Raw genomic sequence first — 18,851 nt, 5'->3', positions numbered from 1 at the left:
CATATTACAAGTATCTTTCTTGCGTAAATTCAATGCAATTATTTGGGGATATGTATTAAGCAGAGTGAGGTGAAACATAAGGCATTTGTTCCATTTAGCACGTTTCTCCCAATGGGCTCAGTTTGCTTGACAATTACAATATGGTGCACAGTATGCAGCGCTGTACCTAGCATTTTACACAGGAACAGAAAGGGTCTTGCACAAGGTCACAAGGAGTAGACCCTGGAATTTGAACCAGGGTCCCTTCAGGTTAATAAATAACACGCGTCTATTGCTTCCAATGTATTAACATTTTCTTTTTAACTTTGGTGGGCGGAGGGGGGAGGGTTAGACCAGGGGTAGCCAACTCCAGTCCTCAAGAGCTACCAACAGCTCAGGTTTTCAGGACTGGTTGAGCCACCTGTGCTGAAGCAGGGATATCCTGAAAACCTGAGCTGTTGCTAGCTCTTGAGGACTGGAGTTGGCTGCCCCTGGGTTGGTCTATATCTGCTGAAAAAAAACATCAAAGTTTGTGGCAAATATACAATTGACCCCTTGTTCTTCAAAAAGAGCAACTTTCCTTGTAGCTGTACTTGTGTACGCACTGAAAGTACTTTCCATGCACTATCAACATGTAATGCACTCAGCTGCTCATTCTAGGAGCAAAACGTCAGAAATTCACATTCATTTTAAAAGAAACATTTTCAGAAATGTAACATTGTAGGTTGGAAAATAAATAAGACAGATAAAAATAACATTTGCTTATGCTCCATTTGTTTCAATTACCCAACAAAGATTAAAATGACTGATTACATCGTACCTTTGAGGTTTTATCTGGTTTTGTTTTATGCACAAACACTCCAGATGAAAGGCTCCCCAGCCCGTGGAATGCAGAGGTGCGTATAACATTTGCAGAGTCAGGAGTTTTTGTAAGCTTTTTATATATTTTTTTTTAGATTTTGCAGGGCACTTAATATATTTAATATATATATATTTTTTTTCTAACATGGAGTTTGACTAAATGGATAAATTATGCTATATCATATATAATACTGTACAGTGGCGGCCGAGCTGAGTCTTCTGCGACCGCCACCGCAATGTGCGGGCAGACGCGGCTGTTCTTGTTTTTTCCGCCGCGTGCCGCGCGTCACTGATGCGCGGTCACGCGTGCCAGGGTGCGTGCGTGCGTGCCCAGGGTTCCCGAAGGTGGTGGCGGGGTAAGGGGGGATGTGGGAAGCAGAGGGGGACCTGAGGGACCCGGAGAAGCAGAGCAGAGGCAGAGGTCGCGAGGGGAGGGGAACGAGGGGAAGGATGCGGGGAAGATGCGGCTGGCGCGCAGCCAAGTTCGGCGCCAGCCCGAAAAAAGCCGCGGGACAAAACGGGTAAGTGTCAGACTGAAGCTGGCCGCAGCAGTATATGCAGCATTTGATTATCTTTATTGAAAACTAATGACCTAAGCTGCCGATCAATTCGCTCTTACGTGATCGATCACCAAAGATCCTGCTTCCCAGGGATCACTCAATGGCTGACTTTCAGTTTCAAAACAATTCTTCAGGTTACTGTAACTCAGCAGCTACAATGCATTATTATATTTCTAAAGTAGCATTATCTATTGTTACAGTTTACAACTCAAACTGCTGGGAATATTGGCAACAAATGATCACACACAGGAAAATGTTGCAAAGGTCTTTCACTGCTGGGGAGGTGGGCTAAAACCTGCTATAGGAATTAAAGGATGCTCAGTATATTAAAACCTATTCCAAATGGCATTAAGAGTTGAATAATATTTTTTTTTAAATGCAGTATTATCTAATACTCTAGAACTGATTTATTTTAAAAAAAACACACGTAGGATATTGTTTGAATTGCTCTTTTAATGGATGTCTACTATATACTTACTTTGCAAGGAATGTGGATCTGTACAACTATACTGAACATTTGAGTGAATTTCAATACAACAATATAAGCTCTTTAAGGCAGATGTCCAATTTTCCAAATTATTTCATGTCTGGTCTTCCTATGTTTCTATAGTATTCAAATAACTTTATATTTACAATTGCTTATGTACAGTGTAAAGCAATCTATTTATGGCTGCTGTGATATAAGAATGAAATATTTATTCATCATAATGAAAATAGTCACTAGGCAAGATAATAGTGGGACACTGGATGCCTAATAATTTATGTACATTGTAAATATCACTACTCGAAGAGTAGAGTTTTATATTCACAAAGATTGGCTTTAAACCTATCCTATTGAGTCTTCATGGCCGCCAAAGCATAAATTAATCCTGACAAAACTATCCCACGCGTCTGCAGCAGTGATCTGGCCTGGAAACCAACCAAGTCTGTATAATTACACACACAGTTCCCTTTCCTCTCACACACAGTTGTCCCTGGCCGATTTTAGCTGCAGCAGACACAACACATCACTTGTACTGACGTAGCTACGAATTAATATTTTAGACATGGACCTGATACATAAGTAAGCGTTGACTGGTAAAAGAAAGATATTCATTAGCCATTTAAATTCTCTTGTTCTACTTGTGACCCAAACCCTTTCTTCCAGCCATCTAATCTGCTGGTTTGCTCATTATACATTAGGTCAGGGACGCTCAACTCCAGTCCTCAACCCCTTCCCCCTCCCCCAAGCAAATCAGGTTAGCAGGATATCCCAGCTTCAGCACAGGTGGCTCAATCAGAGGCTCAGTCAAAGATCCCCTGCAATATTTTCTCTCTTTTAAAAAAAATATAACACTAAAATATGTGTAGCCCCCTCTTTCAGGACTTTTTGTTCTGTAAAGGAGTTAATGCCTTAATTCAGGGGTGTGCAATATTTTTCTCCTGTGCCCCCCTGTCGGCTCTCCCCTCCCCCCCTGTCCTTACCTTGGCTCTGGCGTTCAGTCAGACGTTACATTGCCATGGAAACGTGCCTCAAGAAGCCACCTGAGCCAAGTGTAAGTGAAGTTTACAGAGACCTTCGCTGCTTCCACGGCATTTAATTTAAATGCCTTCAGGAAGCGCACTCTGTCTCTGTAAACCCTGCACCTCCTGCAGAGAATCTCGCACCCCCAGTTTGTTCACCCCTACCATAAGGGGTTAACTGGATGGGATCACTCAGGGTTCAACCCTTCCCTTTTCTACCCCGTGGCCGTGACCAGTGATGAGATGATAGACAGCATTGATGCTATATATATATATATAGCTCCACCCTATGTTCTAGAAGCAGGTTCTTCAAAGTTCTGACTGGGGTCCTCACTGTGAGTCCTGTAAATAGGGTTGTACATTATGTATTAAGAAGTCTCCTGTTATTATTTTTGATGTTAGGAAACATGCCCCAGTCTAAGTAAGCACCAGTAGTAAGGGACTGCAATTGTTCTCGCTATTGATAAGGATGCAGCATGCTCTTGATAGTGTCAAAATATATTGTTTGCCACGAGTTTCTGTCAAGTACCAAGTATGTCAATGTCTGTGTGCGTTATTGACTGCTGTCAAATAATGCACCTTTTTGTTTTATAAATGTTCCTGGCGCCCATCTTTTTTCCTATCTGCTTATTCTGTTACACTGTGCTCACCACAAACTAGGCAGGACCATGGTGCTGAGGTGGGAATGGCTATGACGCCACCCACAGCCACGAGGACACGTCTTGAGTGTAGATTGGTCTGGATAGCCGGGCCGGGGTAGGAGAGGTACGGATAGTTGAAGGTACTGTTAGCCGAGTCCGGGGTTGGAGAGGGGGACATAGTCGTATTACCATAAGCCAATGTCAGGTGCAGAAAGAGCGGAGTGGTCGAATTGCCGTTAGCCAAGGTCGGGTGTGGAGAGAGCAGAGTGGTCGATGCCATAACCGAGGTCAGATGCCAGGAGTTCAGAGTAGTCGATAAGGAAGCCGGGTCGGTACACAGGAGCAGGACTGTAAAACAAGACAGGATTAGGGAGGCAGAGAGTGATGAGAACACTAACTGGTTCTATGCTCAGCCAAAGTGCTAGTGGCACAGCTGAGCATATGTAGGGGAGAGAGTCCAATGGGAGAACAGCAGCGTGGAGGTGTGTGCAGGAGTGAGGCTGCGATAGGAGGCATGTTCAGGTGAGCTCCCTGGGGTGGAGCTTGAGAGGGCAGCGCTAGCGTTCATGCGTGCCGCCATCCGAGGCGGTATGCCTTTAAGAGTCTAGAGAGCTTACACGTGCACGCGTGTGCTAGGAGCGTGACGGGCGCCGGAGGGGCCGGCGGGGCCTGCGGAGGCAGGAGCGGGAGAGTGCTGGGGGCCGGAGCAGGTGAGCGGGGAGCGTGCCGAGGGCGGCGTTGCTCCCCGAGCCTTACATATCCACACCTAACCAGCACTTACCCAGCACCCTACAATGTCTTGGGACTGAGCACTGCCATTATAAGGAGGGTTATATATGTAATGTTAAATAATTGCAGATATTATTGCAAAGCTCATGAATCACGGGTGAACATTTATTAAATTATCCAGGGCTCTATGTATCAAAGTAGAATATAGGGTATATTGAGACACACTGCTCTGTTTTTGGAGCAGACCTGCAGCATATGTAAGAACAGTTTCTTACACCTGATGTAGGATGTTAGACTTACGCCAATTCAGATATGGAGGAATTTGTTTTGGCACATAAAAGGAAAAAGATTGGTGCACAGAGACGCAGACTGAGATATATCTCATTATAATCTGTGCACCATGTAACCTCTAAGAGACCATGGGGGTAACAAAAGACCTATCCCTTTTAGGTATCTCGTTCGACCAATAAAGATGACTAAGTGGATGATTTTAAGGTGCCTAAAATATTGGCATCCTTATCAATTGCGGAGGGAGACATGTACATAGACACTGAGCTTAAAGCTGAGACAGACGAGCGGTTACACATAGACGTGAATAAAACCATATAAAATTTCCACACCTGAGAGACCCAATCATCCTCCTAGTCCAAAAGTCCAATCGAACTCGGTTCCTTCCTTCTTCTAGATTGAACTTCGGCTAAAATATCCATGTCATGATGTATACCTTTCGATTGATCTTCAATATAAGTACAGCATTCTTTGCCCACTAATTTCATTCCCCCGGTTTGGTTGCCCAATAATAATTAACAGCGATGAAGGTCACTAAACATTAGTAACAACTGCTTAAAAACAACGTAGTACAACAACAAAGTATGTCAGGTTATATCAAAACGACAACAACAAAATACATCAGGGTACATCTTATTGCTATACTTCTGTGCAACAATATATATTATTTTTATTTGTATCAGAATAGTTCTGCATTAAGCCACAAGCACAGAGTGAAATCTACTGTCAGCGAAACTCATCCTTTCATACAAAAAAACACATTCTTTCACACAGAACTGACAGACAAAATAGTTGACAGACAGAGACAAAAAAATGGCTGCTTAGATCCTAGTGCCTCCTCCTTGAGACCCTCTATATGACACTTTCACAGTTCCAATGTTTTTATAGGGTTGCACTCTGGTGCGCTTCAGCTTCAGAAGTCTCATAGTTTTGGTAAAATAGGGAGTGGGCATAACCATTACCTCCCCTAGCAATGTACACTGGATCTCTGGCCAGAATATCTTCCAGAGTTAGATCGTCATTTTCTTCTTTCTTCAAGGGACTGCTGTCGGTGTCGGCATATTCTTCACCTGAAAGGAGGGGCATAAAATCGGTAGAAAGGGCAACACATTTATGGATCAGGTTCTTGCAGCAGGTGACACACATATATGATAACAAATACAACCAACACACATAAGAAAGCATTCACCAGTTTCACTTCCAGTGATCCCAGCCATCAGCTGTGACGAATCTGGGAACACGCCCCCTTACCTGCTGAACTTCTGATTGCCGCCCTCTAGCTGCGAGTCAAGATTATTTGATGTCTGTCTGTGTCCTGAACCATTCCCTGCTTCCGCTGATGCTGCTCCGCCCCTGCCTTGTCTTCTCTACAGGAAATGACTTCAAGTATTCTGAAGCAAGCGATGCCATCTTGCTTTCTGGCAAATCCTGCCCTCTTCCTCCTGACAGGAAGTAAGCCTCACTCTGACTCTCATTGCTAACAGCTGCCACTGCCCTTTAAATACAGTCAGTTGCTACCTGCCCTGTGTCCTGCAAAATACTACCACAGTACTCTATGCTTCTTGTGCCTGCCATCTCATGCTGTCCCTGCCTGGACTTCCTCTTGGACCCTTACTCACCTCCTTTGGATTACCGGAAGACTGGGACATTCCACCTTTCTTCACAGAGGTGAGTTTTCCATTGCAGGTAGTGTAGGACCTGCTGAATAGGGTTTACCTTGATGTGGTAGCAGGCTTACAATACTTTGGCCAAAGCATTCAACTAAAGAACCCTTACTTTGTATTTAGTATTGCTGCACTCTACTGTTACTGGCATTATGCCTTTAAGGAGGCTGGATGTCCTCCAGGAAGTAATTCTATTGTGACCTTGTGCTCTGGACTCTACCTCCCCCTTGCTCTTCACTAGTGGCGTACCTCACACCCTCGTGGTGGTGTCTGAGAGCGTGCGAAAGTCAGATGAGTTTCATAGTGGAGGGTATCTCTTTTATTTTAAGACACCATGTATTCTGGTTCAATGACAACTATTATCGCCAAAGACAAGGTACAGTCATGGGAACCAGGTTTACGCATAGCTATGCCATCCTTTTTATGGTTTGGTGGGAGGACCTATCCATTTGGTCAAATAACAGCTATGGCGCAAACCTGGTGCTGTAGCGGAGGTATATAGATGACATAGTCATTATATGGCAAGGGAGCCAGGAACTTTTGGATGCCCTCCTGGATGAGATTAATATTAATCATTGTAATTTGAAATTCACGCATGCCTCTAGCAGGACTAGATTGGAATTTCTTGATTTGGAGATTAACATAGAAGAGGGAGTAATCAACACCAAGACTTTCTTTAAATAAGTTAATTGTAACAATTATATTGCGGCTAATTTTGTCACAAAAGAAATTGGTTAGAGAATGTCCCTTAATGGAGTTTTCAGATGCCTGAAAAGGTACTGCTCAAAAAAGACAGATTATGAAAAACAAATATTACCAATGAAAAATACATTCTTGGAAAAAGAGTATAAGGAGGAGACTATCAATAAAGCTTCAAAAAAATTTGAAAGGGATTGACAGAAAAAATATGTTGACGTATAAGAATAAGAATTCAATACCTAGGCCAGACAGAGAGTTTGTACCATTTATCACGACTTACAGTGATGAATCACACAAAATAACTGCAATCTTAAGAAAGCATTGGCATATCCTCCAGAAAGATGTCCTGCTGAAAACAGTTATACAATATAAACCTGAAGTGATCTTTTCAAAGGCACCTAATTTGAAACAGAAGTTAGTGCCAAGTTTTCTAAAGTCTAAAAGACAAGATTGTTGGCTAAATACAAATAGCAAGGGCTTTTTCCGATGTCTCAACTGTAGAGCATGTGGAAATAACAGGAACCAAGACTCAAAATTGAGGGAGTTTAGCTCTTTAACTACAACTATTCAGTATAAGATTCAGTTCAACATATCTTGTAATAGTAAAGGAGTTGTCTATGTGCTGGAGTGCAGCTGCAAACTACAGTACATGGGCAGAACTATTCGAAAATTTAAAGTTAGACTGGAGGAACATATTGGAAACATTATACAGGGAATTGAAATACAGTGTGTCTAATCACTACAAGATAAAACGTAACAGTGATCCAAAGTGTCTTAAGTTTTATGGAATAGAGCAGGTAAATCAAAATTGGAGTGGGGGGATTTTATCCAAAGGATTTCCCAAAGAGAATCTTATTGGATTTTCACATTCAACACTAGCCCCTGCAGGATTGAACTTAGATATGGATATTGCATCTTTTGTTTAGTCCTGTTTAGATTGTTGTTCTATCCTCTTTTATCCCAATTTGGACATTTAATTCCTGTATTTGTATATAGTGGTCTTCTATGAGTTAAGGGTTTCACTCTTAGAGATAAGACTGTCTCATATTTTAATCTGGTCTGTACCTGTCACATACGCCTATAATATATTTTCTTTAACTGTGCATGCAATGTCTTGTATATAATATATACCGTTCACTTATGTAACTGTATTTGTAACCATGTATTATTTGTCTTAACTCTGTGCCCAGGACATACTTGAAAACGAGAGGTAACTCTCAATGTATTCTTCCTGGTAAAACACTTTATAAATAAATAAATAAGAGTCAAGGAGTGGGGACCTATACCCCCTTTCTTGACCCAATGAATGTGTCCCAGCTAGTCTTTTTTTAACTATAGAATATAGGTTTTTTCCTCTCTCCTGGTAAAATCTATGGTAGGTAGAGGTTTTGACTGCAGTGTCATATTATCACAGTAATGTGTCATTTTGTGGACTTGACACTTCTTTTTCTTTAACTATTATTTAGAAGCATTTACCTCTAATTTTCATGATAGGCAAGGGTTAAATGTATAGTTTTCCCATCTCTACATCTGACCCCAATAATAAGTATCCTGGCTGTGTGATCTACAGTATGTCTGTATATAGAGGGTTAAAGGTTTTTCTGGCCCCCTTTGGACATACAGTATAAGTTAATTCTATATATTCTGCTATGTATGATCAGCAGGTGGCATATAAAATCAACCCTTTGAATATGTGTTTTGTTGAATATAGCAGAGATCATTTATATGTGTTATAATGTTTTTTAGGAATAAAGTTACCAAATAAGTTTTTTGAATCAGTTTTGACTAATATTAAAATATTTTTCATTCTCATAAGGGTGATCATTCATTGATCATTTGTCCCTAACCTAGATGCAGATTTATTTGTATTTTATAATTATAAGCATCATTTTGGATGCATATTTATCTTATCTAAAGGTTTGATTTAATGCCACCTTATGAATCCATGCAATGTGTTTTTAACATGTATTCAATGTATTTAATGTTGTTTATATTTTAGAAGTGAGTGTTTTAAAATGTTTTTAGATTATTCAAATTTTGTGATAACTTAGTGATGTCATAATCAATGATTCAAGGCACATGTGTGTTTGAGTATTCAGCTGAAAATTTAGAGCAGTTATGACTCTTTAATCAGCTGTAAATACTCTTCAATTACAATGAACAGTATTTAAACCTACAACATACCACCCTAGCCATATCTCTGAAGCATTGGCGAAACGCGTTAGATTTTTGTACTTACTGAGCCACCGTTGCTCCCTAATATTGACTGTAAGTGCAATATTCTTCTTAATCTAGTCTTTTGTGATAAATTTATTGTGCCATGATATATTCTCTCTTCTATTTCCATTGCAACTCTTTTTGTATTGGAGACCTGGCCTGTCTAGATTAACCTCTGACACGCCTGATAGGAAAAGAATTACAACACAAGCTATGCTAAATTGTAAGTGCATGAATTCAAATGTATGAACTTTAACGGTTAATTAACCTGTATTGATACATTGCTATCTTCTCTTATTTTTATTTTGGACTAAAATGAAAATACTTGAGACAACGCGCCGTAAGACATCTTTTCTTCTAGGGGCCTAGGTAGCCGCAGTGGCAATCAATGTATTTAATGGCTATTTTTTTATGTGTTTGTATTTTATTATGTATTTATTGTTGTTTTAAAAAAAATAATGCTTTTCAAAGGGTAAAGTGCTTTTAGCCACATTTGGATAATAAAGCTATTTTCCATTACTGTAGGGGTGGGGGGTGAATGATGGGGTAGTTGCCACCAGGGTGGGTGGATAGCCTTTCCTTGGGGTCGGGAAGGGGTTAATCCTGAAATTACCTTAGCGGTTAGTATTACCAATAGCTAATAGCCACTAATGCAGCCAAGGGGGCTAAGTAATGTCTTTTAATATTTTGTTTTTGCTATATACAGCTTACCATTGATAGCCACATTGGCAATCCAGGCCCTCAATGAGAGGGCCTAGGTAGCCACAGTGACAATCAATGGGTTTATGGTTAAAATATTTTTTTAAAGCAATTTTAATGTAGGGGTGTATTTTTGTTGTACAGTTTTTGAAAAAGAAAGTACACCCTCTTTGAATTCTATGGTTTTACATATCAGGACATAATAACAATAATCTGTTCCTTAGCGGGTCTAAAAATTAGGAAAATACAACCTCAGATGAACAACAACACATGACATATTACACCGTGTCATGATTTATTTAACAAAAATAAAGCCAAAATGGAGAAGCCGTGTGTGAAAAACTAAGAATACCTTATGATTCAATAGCTTGTAGAACACCTTTAGCAGCAATAACTTGAAGTAATCGTTTTCTGTATGACTTTATCAGTCTCTCACTTAGTTGTGGAGGAATTTTGGCCCACTCTTCTTTACAAAGTTGCTAGAGTTCATTGAGGTTTGCAGGCATTTGTTTATGCACAGCTATCTTAAGGTCCCACCACAGCACTTCAATCGGGTTGAGGTCTGGACTTTGACTGGTCCATTGCAACACCTTGATTCTTTTACTTTTAAGCCATTAAGTATGTACCTGGCAGATACCTGGAATGCGCCGCTCCTCACCTCTGACAAGCCCCGTTGTGTTTGCCTTCCCAGCCTGGGTTCATGCCTGGCTGACGGGCGGCTGATCTGTTAAAGGATAATGATTAGGATTTAATAGGCTGCAATGCTTCGCGTGTCTACCAGATGGCATAAATTCATGAATTGTAATGCAGTATATATATATATATACTGTGCAGTATTGCAGCCAGCGGGAATAAAATGCTTCAATCCCTGTCTGGAAAATACCTCAATGCACTCGGGCAGAAAACAGTCACAAACCTCAATACACCCGGGTATACCCGAATTCGTGGGACTAGCCGAGCTCGAATAAAGTGTGTCGCCAGTGTATTGGCCGCCTTGGAAACCGCTCCCCCGCAAGACACCACCCTACCAGACGTCTATTCGGAGTTCCTGGATGTCTTCAGTAAGGCCAAATCCAAGGAACTTCCCCCTCATCGTCCTTTCGACTTCCCGATTGACTTAATTCCGGGTTCCCCTTTTCCTAAAGCCAGGTCTTATCCTTTGTCTTTGCCTGAGATGGAGGCCATGTCCGAGTATCTCAGAAAACCTCCAAAAAGGCTTCATCCGAAAGTCCACTTCTCCCGCCGGAGCAGGATTCTTTTTTGTAAAAAAGAAAGATGGGACGCTTTGCCCGTGCATCGATTTCCGTGGCCTTAACAAGATTACTATCAAGAATCGCTACCCTTTGCTTCTTATCCCGGAACTCTTTGATAGGCAACAGGGTGCAACGATCTTCTCGAAACTTGATCTACGGGTGGCATATAACCTGATTCGCATCCGTAGTGGAGACGAGTGGAAGACCGCGTTCAACACGCGCAGTGGTCACTATGAGTACCTGGTGATGCCGTTTGGGTTGTGCAATGCCCCTGCAGTCTTCCAAGACTTTATGAATGAAGTTTTTCGTGATCTATTGAATTTGTTTGTGATTATCTACTTGGAAGATATCCTCATTTTTTCCAAAACCCTCGAGGAACACATTCTCCATATCAAGATGGTGCTCTCCCGTTTATGGGCCAACAAGCTCTACGCCAAGAGGGAGAAGTGTGTCTTTCACCAATTCTCAACTACCTTCCTGGGATATATTGTTTTGGATCAAGGGTTCACTATGGATCCGGAGAAGCTCAATTCTGTGCTTGAATGGCCTCAACCTAACTCTTTGAAGGCGATTCAGCGTTTCCACGGGTTCGCAAATTATTATAGGAAATTTATTGCTGGTTTTTCTACCTTGGTAGCACCCATTACGGCCCTTACCAAAAAAGGGGTTGACCCTTCCTCTTGGACATTGGAGGCCAGCCGGGCCTTTGAGTCTCTTAAAAGAGCCTTTGTCTCGGCTCCCATTCTTTCGACATCCCGCCCCCCCCCATCCCCTTTACCTTGGCAGTTGACACCTCCGATGTAGGAGCCGGTGCGATTCTCTCTCAAAGAACCACCCCCGAAAATAAACTACACCCCTGTGGGGTTTTTCTAAAAAAAATTCTTCAGCAGAAAGAAATTACGATGTGGGGAATAGGGAGTTGTTGGCCATCAAGATGGCATTACAAGAGTGGAGACATCTCCTGGAAGGAACCAAAGAACCCATTCTGATCCTGACGGACCACAAAAATCTTTCTTACATTGAAGGTGCTCATCGGCTTGGGCCTCATCAAGCTCGTTGGGCGTTGTTCTTTTCAAGGTTTAACTTCACCATCTCTTATATTCCTGGGACAAAGAACATCAAAGCGGATGCATTATCCCGTCAGTTTGTCACTGAGGAGAAGTCAAAAGAAATCCCGGAGAGTATTTTGTCCCCTCAATTGTTTATCTCTGCCGCCTCCTTTGATATTCTGGACAAGATTTTGGAGTCGCAAGCACAGGTTCCCGAAGGGCTAGAAGTTCGTGATGGTCGTCTCTATGCAGCCCCTCATTTTCATCTCAAAATTCTTCAATGGGGTCTGTAGACGGACGTTCACAGAGGTACACAATTGGAGGCTTTTATAAGGTGAAATTATAATAAGGCTTTATTGTGCCTTTTCCTTTTTATCAGGAAATCATCCAAACACAGGGGGGGGGGAACAAAGCTTCTATTCACTTGGGAGTATTTCTAGTGAAATCCTATGCAATTAATTCACATCTCCGTTAGTTAAGCCTTTCTCCCAGCCCCAAACATATAGCACGAAATAAGCAGATATAAGCAGTCTCTTAATTATGAAAGTCTTATCTGTTTCTTGCTGTAGAGTAAGCTTCTCTGCTCCCCTGGAACCGCACCCGCGCGTGCACAGAAAATATCAGCATCCAGGTTTAGAAGTCTTATTTGGTGTCTTGCAATCAGCTCTGCTGGGCACAGCTCAAGACTGGTCAGCTCCAGAGATGTGTGTTCTCTTGGTCAGTCTCTCCTGGGAGTCTCAAGAACACTCCTCTGTATCTCCAAAGGTCAGCTCTCATTCAGAGCTAAGGAGTCACTTCCTGTCTCAACAGACAGGCTTTTGTAAGCAATCAGGCAGGTGGTGTTTATTAATTGACTACCAGCAGTTAACCACCACACTGCCAGATTAAAGGCACATTACTTGAACAGGGATTACTCCCTGTTACAGGGTACTCTTCCAGATCTGCCGGCCATCCCGGCATTAAGAAGACTACGGATCTGATTCGACGAACCTTCTGGTGGCCCAATATGATAAAGGACATTAGAGCTTTCACCTCATCTTGCCCAGTCTGCGCACAAAATAAATCTGTCCGTCAAAAGCCTTCTGGTCTTCTACAACCTCTCCCGGTCCCTGACCGTCCTTGGAGTCACATTGCTATGGACTTCATCGTGGATCTTCCCCCATCTAATGGTATGACTACTATTCTTGTAATTGTTGACAGATTCTCCAAGCAAGCTCATTTTGTTCCCCTCAAGGGTCTACCCAATTCCAGTACTTTGGCGGATATTTTTGTAAAAGAAATTTTCCGTATTCATGGTGTCCTGTGGTCCACATTCTCGGATCGGGGTACTCATTTTGTTTCTAAATTCTGTGTGCATTTTCCCAGAGGTTGGGCATTTCCCTTCTTTTTTCCTCAGGCTACCACCACCAAACTGAATAAAACAGATAATGCGCTCATTAGTGGTAAATAGAGGTTAAGTGATATTGTGAACAAAGTAATATACAACCTTTATAGGGAGGTTTTATGCTGCAGTTTCTAGGGGATGGCTCAGCTATCCAACTAATACAGAAAAAAAGAGAGAAAAACAGCGCAAAAAAACCTCATGGTGTAGTATTTAAAGAATATTTATAAGATAAAAAAGGGGGTGATTATTGCACGTACATCAAGAAAAAGCATATATCAACAGGACATGTTTTGGACATGTTACCACTCTTGAAAACTGCTCCGTGTGGGCTCACTGTCTCTCTGGATGGTCCTCTTGTCCTCAGTAGCCGTCCCAACGAGGGGTGCACACCTCGTGAGGGATTCGCCCCACAGTATGAGTCTGCTCAAAAGCGTTAGTCTCTGATCTTCAGCGGGTCACTCGGCGGGAAGTTCAAACCTCTGTGAGGGATCTCCCATCAGCTGTGATCGTGGCAAACGCTATGCTCACACAGGCCGTTCCGGGTTGAGCCGCAGTCGTCCTGACGTCATCAGACGGCGCCCTTGTATCACTCCCGCCTGCTCGCGGATGGTGAAGGCGATAAATGTCCAATAACATGTGAAGGAAAATATGCTAAATGGCAACCACAATGGGTATTGATAAAAATAAAGATGGAACGCGCCCTCTCCTACACGTTTCGTAATCGATACTTCTTCCCTGAAGTATTTGCGTTGCTTTTCTTCTGCTTCTCAGGATAATTGGGCAGAGTTACTCCCTTGGACGGAATTTGCGATTAACGCTCTTAAAACCGAATCCACTCAGGAATCTCCGTTTTTTGTAAACTACGGATTTCATCCTACCCGTCTTTCCAGGTCCGGAGTTCCTGCAGCAGATGAGAGGGTATCCACCTTGCAGGACTCTTGGAAAAGGATTCAAACAGTTTTACAAGAGTCCGTGCTAAGACAAAAGAGACAAGCTGATAGGCTCCGTCAGGAGGCCCACAAGTTCATACCTGGAGATAAGGTCTGGCTTTCTTCTAAAAATATCAAACTGAGGGCCCCAACCCCTAAACTGTCTCCCAGGTTTTTGGGCCCTTTCTCTATTCTGAGACAGATTAACCCTGTCGCCTATCAGCTTCGCTTGCCTCCCTCTATGAAAATTTCACCTGTCTTCCATGTTTCACTCTTAAAACCGTTTATCCAAGCAAAAGATTCGCTCATCCTTCTCTTCGGCCTCCTCCCCCCATTGTACCAGGACAACAGGAGTTCGAAATCCAGTCCATCATTGACTCTCGCATCTCCAGGGGCAAGCTCCAATTTTTGGTCCACTGGAAGGGATACGGACCTCAGGACCATTCTTGGGTCTCGCACGCGGATCTTCATGCTCCATCTCTACTCAAACGATTTCACCAAAAGTTTCCCCTCAGAACTTGGAAGGTTCGTCTGGAGTCCGACCCTCGAGGGGGGGGTACTGTAAGGATCCGCGCTGCGGGTATACCCGCTGCCAGTGCCTCCTTACCTTTGGGCCATGCCGCCCAGGCTTCCCGGCAGCATCCTTCGCCCCTTGCGGTCCCCTCCGCGGCTGCCCCCAAACTTCCGGGTCACGTGCGTCACCCCTACGGGCATGCGCGGACCCAGGCCTCCATTTCTTGGTGCCGGGCGCCTGACTCCGCCCCCTCTGACACGGCGCGTGCGCCATACACTTCCCAGCCTCTGCTGTCAGGTCTGCCACCCTGGCCCTTCTCCCCTATCGGATCTTTCCCCGGGCTGCTCCTCCGCTCCTTCCCTTGTTCTAGCAGGCCCCAGCTTCCCAGGCACTTCTCACCTATCAGCTCCTCCCTCGGGCCGCCCCTCTGTTCCTCCCCTCACTCTGATAGGCCTCAACCACCCAGACACTTCTCCCCTATCAGCTCCTCCCTTGAGCCGCTCCTCCGATAGGTCCCAGCCCCCTATTTAATCTCCCCTCACCATTCTTTCATTGCTCTGCATAGCTTCTGTACCTTGGTGCTGTCTGCTGTTGTCTGGCCCCTTCTCTCTTTCAGTTGCTATCCCTGTCCCTGGATTCTCTGCTGACCTCCCTGGATTTGACCTTTTGGCTTTGGACTTCGTTTACGCTGCTCTCTGGAACCCCTAGGACTTGGCTTTGGACACTCTACCTTGCAGACCTCTACATCCCTTGGACACGGCTTACAGACAATCTACTACGCTGCTCTCTCCACTCCACGACCCAGGCTTACGGACAATCTACTACGCTGCTCTCTCCATCCCACGACCCTTGGCTTACAGACTTTACCTTTCTTCGCTGGAGTGCACAAGTACGGTACCTTATCTATTTTTGTTACCCGGAACATCTACGCCACTTCCACACTCCGGCCGTGCCCCCGTTTACTGTTAGGTGTGTGGTATTACTCCTTTCCACCTCAGTCCCGGGGTCTCGTCTGGCTTGTGAGCAGGCCGAGCGTTACAACATTTCAATATGAGCAATCACCTTAATTTGAAAAAAGGTGATAGAAGGACTATTCTAATCCCCCTGTAGGTGCCCAATGCTATGCCTGATGAAGCACTTTAATGTGCGAAACGCATAGCGGAACCAGCATAATTTTAGACCGGCTACCAGCGACTTGGTTGCTAGCTGAAGGTCCGTGTACACAGCCAGCCCTGTTGGGAAGAGTACGGAGGTGTGGTGACGTGGTGGACTGCCAGACATGGATATCGCGAGAACGCGCAACACCCGGAAGAAGTGCAGTCACATTGCAGTGTTAATGTATCCCAGCACGTGGGACTGACACATATTATCCAGGACCCACCTCTAGACTGTTGAGCAACTAGCCACACAACAGAGCCCTGACCTTCTATTGGATTTCTTATTTACCACATGTACGTTACAGCTTGCATTTTTTAATTGTATTTGTGAATACATATTTCTTCAACCTTGGTGCGCTTCTTTGCTGGTGGAGTTTCTCTGCGGTGGGCGCTGTTGGAGGAGGGGTGCGCCTCCATGCAACAGAAGCTGCAAGAGGAAGGAGTAAATCTTTTCCAAAGATCACTATAGGAAGCTTGAGCGCGGATGGACAATTATCTGACTCTTAATCATATAGTTACTTAGTGACAGAACAAAGTGTATTGATAAAATGAAGACACAATGTTCTAATGTTGATGATTGACTAAGAAACTTGGGCTGACAGTGAGAACAACCAACTCTAAAACTAATTCTACATGCCTGAAAACCTAATGTAACTGACCAACTGAAATGATGCTGTACAAGATGTGTTCTACGGTCTTTGAATAATTTGAGAAAAGAACTGAACCGTGGACTATATGATATATATTGAAAGGCGGGACATTTATTTGCACCTATCTAATGAGCTAAATATTCAATTACAGAAGTCTATGATAGAAAAGGTATTACTGTGATTGCGATGCGGTAATTAATGCACAGTTAACGCTTGCGTTAATTCCTGCATCGAGATTTTGGCCCATATATCGCGCCCGGTAAATTATTACCGAAACCTTAATGAATCCCATCGTAAAATTGGGTGCGATATTGACTCCACATTAACAGAGTTTCATGTATCTGGGCCTTAGTTTCATAGATATTGCTGGTTTAATGGACAGAGTATTATTAAATACATACATACATATGTGCTTAGTTAACCTTAGGCATGTGTGATAGTTGGCTATCAACAGCTGCAATAAATGTGATTTTCATTGTCATATTGCTGTGAAGTCTCTAGATATGTTTCTTTCTATACAAATGTGTCTTCTCTTTTTTTTATAGCTGGACAAGAAGGAGAGGTCAGGTCAAAAAAAAGATATGCATTCTTCAAATGTAAGGTGTCTTAATACTAGATATTATAGTATTAGAAATAAATGCACAACCACTGACCCTTGTGAAAGTCATTTTTGTCCGGTTAAAAATTCAAGTTTAAATGCATACAGTATGTTCCTGATTTGAAAAATGAAGTTAATGGTGTCTCCTAGTGGACAAAGTAAAAAAAAAAAAATTGTATATAAAACTAGAAAATCAGAAATGCTTAGGTTTCAAATAGTACAATAGCAGAAATGTTTCAAGCCAGGTACCTTGCTAGTCATTATATGAACTGCAATTAACTAATAAATTGTTCACAGATGCCTGAAACAAAACTTTGCAGTAGGAAATTAGTGGCAAGAGGAAAGTAAATAATAATACTTGTGTATAAACAAATTAGAGTAAATCCTCTTTTTCCAACTTTTTTTACAGTAGTTTGACCACGTTTTAATCAGTTGCAATATGTGCAACATCAGGGGAATAGCTTATTAGAAAATGTTTTGGTCTGTAGTGGGACTCTATATATATATCTCAGAGTCCCACTAAATATATATATATATATATATATATATATATATACCGTATTTTCCGGCGTATAAGACGACCCCCGACTTTTGAGAAGATTTTCCTGGGTTAAAAAGTCGTCTTATACGCCGGAAAATACGGTATGTATATATATATATATATATGCAAATATAACTGTATGCTCATCTGCATGTCTTAGGCAGGTCTGCAACCCCGCCTTTCCCCATTATCACCCAGCATACAGCACTTCCACTGCAGCAAGGGATTCTGGGAAATGACATGCAAATGAGCACACAGTGTCACTTTTTGCCTCAATAACCATTTTTAACATGGTTCCCTATAGGCTTAAGCTTGCTGCATGGTCACAGCTTTGAGCACAGCCAGGGTTAAGGTGCATACCCAGAAAACCACCCACAGACAGCTGTTTCGACCTTGATGGGTCTCATCAGTGTGGGGTTGATTTTACTGGGAATGCAAGAGAGGCTATGGGATAGGCTAAACCATAATACTGAGTTAAGTTATGGTGAGTAAAAAAAGTGACAAAAACCCTCCACAGGAAAGGAAATATGCAAATATAACTGTATGCTCATCTGCATGTCTTAGGCAGGTCTGCAACCCCGCCTTTTCCCATTATCACCCAGCATACAGCACTTCCACTGCAGCAAGGGATTCTGGGAAATGACATGCAAATGAGCACACAGTGTCACTTTTTGCCTCAATAACCATTTTTAACATGGTTCCCTATAGGCTTAAGCTTGCTGCATGGTCACAGCTTTGAGCACAGCCAGGGTTAAGGTGCATACCCAGAAAACCACCCACAGACAGCTGTTTCGACCTTGATGGGTCTCATCAGTGTGGGGTTGATTTTACTGGGAACCATGTTAAAAATGGTTATTGAGGCAAAAAGTGACACTGTGATTTCCCAGAATCCCTTGCTGCAGTGGAAGTGCTGTATGCTGGGTGATAATGGGAAAA

General features: G+C 42.8%; 1 protein-coding gene across 3 annotated transcripts in view; it reads left to right on the top strand.

The window, feature by feature from the left end:
- The first annotated feature begins 760 nt into the window (after positions 1-760).
- The window catches only part of LOC142501143 (steroidogenic acute regulatory protein, mitochondrial-like), a 39,322-nt gene continuing 21,231 nt past the window's right edge, over positions 761-18,851 (top strand). The window contains exons 1-2 of one of the 3 annotated variants that reach the window (XM_075610576.1): positions 761-875; positions 5,601-6,229. The gene's annotated coding sequence lies outside the window, so the exon portion shown is untranslated. The remainder of the gene's footprint in view (positions 876-5,600; positions 6,230-18,851) is intronic. The other 2 variants (XM_075610577.1, XM_075610579.1) reach the window with 2 other exon arrangements.

Source organism: Ascaphus truei, chromosome 8 (assembly GCF_040206685.1).
Source record: "Ascaphus truei isolate aAscTru1 chromosome 8, aAscTru1.hap1, whole genome shotgun sequence".
NCBI classification, from domain to species: domain Eukaryota; kingdom Metazoa; phylum Chordata; class Amphibia; order Anura; family Ascaphidae; genus Ascaphus; species Ascaphus truei.
Note: the sequence above shows the minus strand (reverse complement) of the source record. Positions and strands in the feature narration are given on the sequence as shown.